Raw genomic sequence first — 8339 nt, 5'->3', positions numbered from 1 at the left:
CGATGTATGGCTATTGTTTAGTTTCACAGTTGTGTGGTTTTCCATTTTATGATTATGCCAACATTTATTTACCCATGTTTCTGTCAATGAACATTTGGATTGTTTCCAGTTTTTGCTATTATGGTCAATGTTGCTGTGAAGATTCTCATTATGTGCATCTCTGGGGCGCATGTGCAAGTTTCTTTACCAGATGTACTGAGAGTTGAATGCTGGATGGTAGAGTTCAGCCTTAGTACATATCACCGAATAGCTTTTCCAAAGTGGTTGTACCAATTTACACACCCAGTACCATCAACATCCTCATAACACTTGTTGTCAGACTTAAGTTTTGGCCAATTCAATGAGTGTAAAATGGTATCTTGTTATGGTTGTAATTTGCATTTTGTGGATTATGAATGATTTTTTTCTCTTATGCTTATAGAACATTTCTTCTTTCCTTTAAAGGAAAGAAGAAAAATTATTGCCAGATTATTTCTTGGGTTGTTGTTTGCTATTGAGTCCTATGCCTTCTTTATGTATCCTAGATATTAATCCTCTATTAGTGACCTGTGTCACAAATATCTTCTAGTTGGTGGCTTGTCTTTTCATTCTCATTATGGTATCTTTTGGTGAACAAAAGATCTTGATTTTAATGTAGGCAAATCTAACAATCATTTCCTTTATGATTTTTACTCCTGTGTCTTAAGAAATCCTTCCCCCCGTCGGGGGCATACAGATATCCTTTTATTTCCTCTATTTGCTTCTTGTAGGAAGATGCCCTGAGGCTCCCACCAGTGGGTTCTCTCCCATCTCATGCTGAATGCACCTCCTTCACAGCTCTTCCCCTTCTCTGTTGCAGTGAGTAGTTTATTTACATTCATCCCACTGGGCCAGGAGCAGGGACCTTCCTTTCACCAAGTTCCAATTTTGCAGCTCTTTCAATGCCTGGCACACAGCTGTCTCTCTTCTCTATGGCTTCTTCATTTCTTGCCTTCTTACCTCCTGTTTTGTCTTTGCCTCTGCAGCACTGGGTTCTCAGCCATACCTGCACACCTTGCCAAGCCCCTACTCCAGGTTTTCTGATTTAATCATTCTGGGTGGGGCCCTGGCATTCATGTTTTTTAAAAGCTCTCCAGGTGACTTTACGTGCTGTCAGGGCCAAGAACCACCGCTCTGTAGTTTGTGAAGAAGGCAGCCTCCAGCATCTGCCCTCTGTGAAAGAGACCCACTTCTCACCCTCCTCTGGCCTCTGACCTCAGCCCCAATCCCAAATAACAAGCCAGGAAGGAATGCTGGAATACTGCACTGCAGGCCCTGGGAGTCCCCAGAAAGTGGTCTGCCAAGAGCCCACCCAGTCTCCAGCCCCTCAAGGCCACCATATTGGTGGTTTCAGTTGCTGCTGATGGGAAAAGAATGAATGGGGTGTGTGAGGAGGCTTGGAAGGGGCGAGAGGATATATGTACCATCTGCGAGAAAGACAGAGGGAAAGAGGGAGAAGCAAAAGAAACACATTTTGGAAAGCGCCAAAGTTTTGACAGGAATCTGCCTCCTTCCCCCCACCCTTTCCCATCTGTTTTGGAGAAATGTAAATGTGCCTGTGTTCCCAGGTGACTGGCCGGCGGGTTGCCTCTTTGGAATTCTGTGAACTGGCCATCTGTCGTCCTGTAATAAATGATAGCTATAAAAGAAAGTGATTATGGTGCCGATAGGGGGAGAGGCATTTGTTTATATTCTTATAATATGTATCAGATTGAATAGAAATTATCACTTAAAATTGACAAATGGAGAGCAGGGTTCCTTGGAGAGGGAGTCAGGGACACAGCAGCAGTGATGGGACCATGGGCAAACTTTATTTGACCAAGAGTCAGGGACCAGCTCAGCCTCAGAGGCTCCCAGAATCACCAGGTCCCTGAGGGTTGGGACCCAGAGTTCAAATTTCTCTGGCTGTCTTGGGTGCGCATTTGGCGGATGTAACTTGGCTGGTGCATATGAGGGTCATCCGTCCCCACCTGCTAGGGAAGGAGGAGGGGTGTGTCTTTGAAACCAGCACAGAGCTAGAGTTGCCTCCTCTGTGTCTGTGGGGACTACTTGACCTTGTGACTCCTATGTATGCCCCCCAACAAATGACTACCCCCTATTTGATTTTCTCCTTCCAGCCAAGATCTTCCAGTCTCAGGAGTGAAGCCTGCCAGCTGGGTCTCTAATCTTCTGACTTAGGCTTTCTCTTCCACCCATCCTTGTCCCCCAGCTTGCCTTGTTTTCTGTCCTTCCAGAAAAGCATGCTTCCTCAAAGGTCCCTGGGGGGCTTACTTCCCTAGCGTGTGGCTCCGCACTTCTGGTGCAGCCCAGAGCAGCCTAAGGAGTGGCCAGGGCTCGCATCTTCCAGAGAGAAGCAAAAGGCTTGAGTAGCTCAGCTGCATCCTCATCTCCTCCCGCTCACACACTTTGGCTGAAACCTCCAGTCTCTTCGGCTCTTAAAAGCACTATCCTTTTCCAGGTCCTAGGTTAATAAAATTTGATGTTTATAGAATGTCAACCGCTTTTTCATACCCTACGGGTTAGGCAAGGAAGGTTTTATTTCCCTCCATCTTCCAGTTGGGATAACTGAGCATCAGAGAAGTTACAGCACCAAGGTGACATATTAGGGAGGGCAGAACCACCCACTATTCTTTCCTTGCAATGGCTTTGTACTCCCGATTAAGACCTTTAAGGTACTCAGATATCTTATTATGGTTTTCAAATGCTCTTCACATTCTTCCCTCTTTTTTGATAATTTGACTGTATTTATATACATTTATATAAACATAAAATTACATTTGTATATTAAGCATATGTTTCCATATATTAAATATATTTACATTTTTAATGCTCATCTCCAGCCTTAGTCAATATTACTCCAATCATTTTTTTTTTTTTTTTTTTTTTTTGTGGTACGTGGGCCTCTCACTGATGTGGCCTCTCCCGCTGCGGAGCACAGGCTCCGGATGCGCAGGCCCAGCGGCCATGGCTCACGGGCCCAACAGCTCCGTGGCATGTGGGATCCTCCCGGACCGGGCCACGAACCCGTGTCCCCTGCATCGGCAGGCGGACTCTCAACCACCGTGCCACCAGGGAAGCCCACTCCAATCATTTTTATTGTCTTAGTTCATTTTTAGTAAAGTCCTTAGGAGGGGTTCATGGGGATTTCTTGGATGTTCAAAAGTTTGTCTGCAGTCTTTATACTTGACTATCAGTTTGTCTGGATAGAACATCCTTCACTCACTTTTACTTTCCTGGAATAGCTTTAATATATTGATCTATTTAAAAAAAATTTTGGCACAAAGTATTGCTGTTGGAAAGTCTGATGACAATTTGATTTTCTTTCCCTTATAAGTGACTTGGCCTTTTGGGGGGCATTTGACTGCAGTCCTTTTCCTTTGCCCTTGTCTAAGGGAGCTGTGTGTTACTGAACTGTTAGGAAGGGGATATGGGAAAGATAGTTTTTCTAGCTTTCTGCTCAAGAACTTGCTCTTTGGTTGTTTTCTTGAAATGAGAAAAAGATGACCTCTTTCTTTCTGAGACCTCTGCTTCCCTCCCCGACTTTTATCTCCAGTGCTGTCCAGTAGAACTCTCTATGATGTTGGAAATGTTCTATGTCTGCACTGTCCTATACAGTAACCATAAAATGGAAGCCACCAGCCACAGGTGGCTGTAAGAATTAGGAACATGATGGAACCCTTGTACATGGTTGGTGGGAATGGAAATTGGTGCAGTCACTGTGGAAAACAGTGTGGAGGTTTCTCAAAAAACTAAAAATGGAACTACCATACAACCCTGTAATTCCACTCCTGGGTATATATCCAAACCAAAACCAAAACCAAAAACGTGAATTCAAAAAGATACATGCACCCCAACGTTCGTAGCAGCATTATTTATGGTTGCCAAGATATGGAAACAACCTGTGTCCATCAACAGATGAATGGATAAAAAAGATGTGGTTGATCTATATATGCACAATGGAATACTACTCAACCATAAAAAAAACAAAATTATGCCATTTGCAGGAATGTGGATGGACTTGAGGGCATTATGCTAAGTGAAATAAGTCAGGAAAAGACAAATACTGTATGGTATCACTTATATGTGGAATCTAAAAATAGAACAAACTAGTGAATATAACATAGAAGAAGCAGACTCACAGATATAGAGAACAAACTAGTGGTGGGGGGAGGGTCAATATATGGTGGAGGAGGGATTGGCACAAACTTCTGGCTGTAAGATAACCTCAAGTATGTAGGGTACAGGGCTTCCCTGGTGGCTCAGTGGTTGAGAGTCCACCTGCCGATGCAGGGGACACGGGTTCGTGCCCCGGTCTGGGAAGATCCCACATGCCGTGGAGCGGCTGGGCCCGTGAGCCATGGCCGCTGAGCCTGCGCATCCGGAGCCTGTGCTCCGCAACGGGAGAGGCCACAACAGTGAGAGGCCCGCGTACCGCAAAAAAAAAAAAAAAAAAAAAAGAATGTAGGGTACAACATAGCCAACATTTTATAATAACTATAAATAGAAAGTAACCTTTAAAACTGGAAAAAAAAGTTTAAAAATTAATTAAAAGTAAAGAAAAATAAACAAAAGAATTTGAAACATGACAAATGCAACAAAAGAACTAAATATTTAAATTTAATTTTAGTTAGCTTAAATGTCAAAAGCCATATATGGATAGTGGCTTCCATCTTGAGCCACGCAGAATTCTAGACTTTATCTCTCTTTCGCCCCTGCTGTCCCAGCCCTCCTCAGTTTGAAGACTCCAACCAGTAGTCCCTTCTCTGTGTGCGGTTCCGTCCTGAAAAGGAACCCTCATTTGTGAGTTTCAACAGTTGTCAGGTCTAGACTGCTCCAGGGAACCCTCCCCTGCTATTCAGGGCGTGCTGAGACCCTTCCCAGCATCACTGCTCGTTTCACGTTGGCCTGTCATGCTTTCAGGCCAGCACCTGCTGGTGGTTTGAAGGGTCTCTAGCTGCTCCAGCCATCAGAAGCAACTTGGTCTTGTCTCCGCTCCCTCTGGCACAGTTGCTGATACTACACAGGTCTATTGCTACTGGGTGCTTGTCTTCGCCCACTCATATTTGGGTGTTCATGGGATTTCTCCTTACCAATTTTGTTGTAGAGGTTGCCTATGGATTTTTTGGTTTTCCATCCTGGTTCCTCCATCTATTTCCCCAGGAGAGCTAATGAAAATTCAAACCTAGCCTGACCTTGGTGCCATGGTTCTGTTTTTATTTTGAAGACCTTGCCCGTGTGTGTATCTCAGAAATACAGCCATTCTTGTGGATTTTCTGGTGCTTAAGTCCCAGCAAGAAAAGCTACATGTACAGGCATACCTCGCTTTATTGTGCTTTGTATGCAGGTACTGTGCTTTTTGTTTTTTAAACAAATTGAAGGTTTGTGGCCACCCTGTGTTGAGCAACTCTATAGGCACCATTTTTTTCCAACAGTATTTGCTCACTTCGTGTCTTTGTGTCACATTTTGGTGATTCTCACAATATTTCAAACTGTTTCATCATTATTTTATTATATCTGGGATCAGTTATCACTGATGTTACCACTGCAAAAAAACTTACGACTTGCTGAAGGCTCGGAGGAGGGCTAGCATATTTTAGCAATAAAGTATTTTTAAATTAAGGTATGTACCTTAGTGTGGGCCGGGCAGCAGTGGGCGGGTGGTGGGCGGAGCTGCAGACAGCAAGTTTCACTGCGGGCCTCGGAGGGAGCAGGGAGCAGACCAGGGCCACCGGGGCCTCGCTAGGGCCACAGCGGCAGTGGTTGGGCGCCCACCCCGCCGGCGGCCGGAGGGCGCAGACAGGGGGCCGGGGGGACCCGCCCCCGGCCGGCAGCAGTCGTGAACCTGCCCCGCCCGCATCATCCGCCTGGTGTACAAGGAGGCGACGACACTGACAGCTGACCCACCTGATGGCATCAAGGTCTTTCCCAACGAGGAGGGCCTCACTGACCCGCAGGTCACCATCGAGGGCCCTAAGGGGACCCCATACGCCGGAGACCTATTCCTCATGAAACTCCTGCTGGGGAAGGATTTCCCTGCCTCCCCACACAAGGGCTACTTTCTGACCAAGATCTTCCACCCAAATGTGGGCGCCAACGGTGAGATATGCGTCAACGTGTTCAAGACGGGCTGGACAGCCGAGCCGGGCATCTGGCACGTGCTGCTGACCATCAAGTGCCTGCTGACCCACCCTAACCCCGCGTCTGCCCTCACGGAGGAGGCGGGCGGCGCGCATGCCTGCTCACAGAGATCCCCGGGGCAAAGGCGGGCCCAGCGGCGGGAGGGCCGGGGCCGCCCGGTCCCTGGGCAGCGGGGCTGCGGCCTCCACCGCCGACGCCATGGCTCCTGGGCGCCCGGGAGGGGCTGAGGGGCCCATGGCCAAGAAGCACGCGGGTGAGCATGATAAGAAGCTGGCAGGCAAGAAAAAGACGGACAAGAAGCGGGCGCTGCAGCGGCTGTAGTGGGCTCTCCTCCCTCCCTCTCCCACCCACTCCCCACCTGACCCCAACTCTGTCTCTAAGTTATTTAAATTATGGCTGGGGTGGAGGAGGGCACTGGGGCACTGGCACCTGGATTTGTTTTTCTAAAGTTGGAAAAGCAGCAAAAAAATAAATAAATAAATAAAAATTAAGGTATGTACATTGTTTTTTAGACATAATGCTATTGCATGCTTACTAGAACTACAGTATAGTGTAAACATAACTTTTATATGCACCGGGAAACCGAAAAAGCCATCTGACTCACTTTATTGCTATGTTCGCTTTATCGTGGTGGTCCAGAACTGAACCCCCAGTGTCTCCGAGGTATGCCTGGTGAAGTGCTTGGTATTCAGGAAGCACTTAAAAAGTAGGTGTTAGATGAATGAAGGCTCTCAACAACTTTGGGTCAACTTCAGACCCTTGAGGAGATCCTAATAGTGTAGCAGAAATTCTGGGACCCTGAGCCAAAATGACAGAAATGGACCTCTTGTTCAATGATACTTTAGTGGCCAGGACTGGGTGGCATCCATGACTTTGAAGCAAGGCAAAGGGGCTGACTCTAGCTAGCTGTGTGCTGCCCTTGCACCTCCGGGATGCAGCTCAGCAAGCAGGAGAGCAAGCTGGATCAGAGACCCCCAGAAAAAGAAGGGAGGCAGTGAATTTAGAACTGAGCACCAGAGGAATCGAGAGATATGACTTAGAGTGAACTATTTATTATGTGCACGGCCCCGCAAAGGAATTGTGGACAGAATAAGTGAATGGCTAAATGAATGAATGAGAGACCCGGGAAGCCTTTCTTGGTGAGGAGACAAACCTTGAATGGGCTGGATGTGGCTCTAGCCACCCTGGTACTGCAGTTCTCAGAATGCTCTCCTGTGTGAAAGTAGCTTCAGGGGGCTCTTCCAGGCAATGACTCGTCCACCCCCGAAATCCTGTACCTCCGAGAAAGTTTTGTCCTATAGCTTCATCCTGAGCCTACTTGGTTTTGATCTCTACTTGGTGTTCTCTGCGGAGATGAACCGTCTCTGTTTTGCCCTAGTGTGGGAGGCTGCCGGTTCTGTGGGGGTGGGGTTCCCCCTCCTCCTTTAGCCCTGGGGCTCCACCCCGCTTCTAAGCCAAGATTCCACGAGAGAATCAGATACTTTCCCCACATTTGCAAACACGCTTGACTCCATGTCAACTAAGAAATTCACTGATGAGAAAGCATGCTCATGTGTAGAGACCTGCAGAAGGCACGTGGAAGCCAGGGACCCACAAAGTCTTCGCGTACACTCACAGGGAGCCCGGAGCCTCCCTGGCCGGCTTCCGGAGGTCTCCACTGCTGCCCTCCACCCAGTGCTGGCCTCTCCTTGCCCCGTGGCCTCAGGCCCCAACGGGGAAACTCAGTGCTACCGTCTTTCTAATCTGGTGTCCTTCTTTCAAACAAACACATCAACGCACGCGGCTTCTCCTCAGCCCACCCTCGCAGGTGTCTGAGCGGGGAACACCTTTCTGGGGCCTCTCCTGGCCCCTTGGCCTTCTCTTCTCATTCATTTCAAAGAGCTGAGATTGGGGAAGTGGTGCAGGGAGCAGCTCACCCCTACTCCGCTGGGAAGATATAGCCCTTCCTTATTTCCTACAAGAAGTGGCCACCATCCAACCCAAGGACCAGGACCCGAGGAGCCGAGAACCCCCGATCTCACCTGGGGCTGCACCTGCGATATGGTACACACTGTGTCCCAAGGCTCATGAGACATTCCAGGCATGGAACATCCGCTGGACACGGACCCATAGGAGAACTGCAGAGGTTTAGAGATGAGAATTATCCTAGGGCCCTCCTTCACCTCATCCCAACACAACAGTGG

At 47.9% G+C, this 8339-nt stretch overlaps 1 pseudogene across 1 annotated transcript; it reads left to right on the top strand.

Annotated features, from left to right (window-relative positions):
* Nucleotides 1-5873: 5873 nt before the first annotated feature.
* On the top strand, nucleotides 5874-6477 carry LOC308614106 (ubiquitin-conjugating enzyme E2 S-like; annotated as a pseudogene). The gene has a single exon. The product of its transcript is annotated as a ubiquitin-conjugating enzyme E2 S-like (transcript).
* Nucleotides 6478-8339: the final 1862 nt, after the last annotated feature.

The sequence above is a fragment of the Mesoplodon bidens genome (assembly GCF_964165515.1).
Source record: "Mesoplodon bidens genome assembly, chromosome: 3".
Taxonomy (NCBI): Eukaryota; Metazoa; Chordata; class Mammalia; order Artiodactyla; family Ziphiidae; genus Mesoplodon; species Mesoplodon bidens.
Note: the sequence above shows the minus strand (reverse complement) of the source record. Positions and strands in the feature narration are given on the sequence as shown.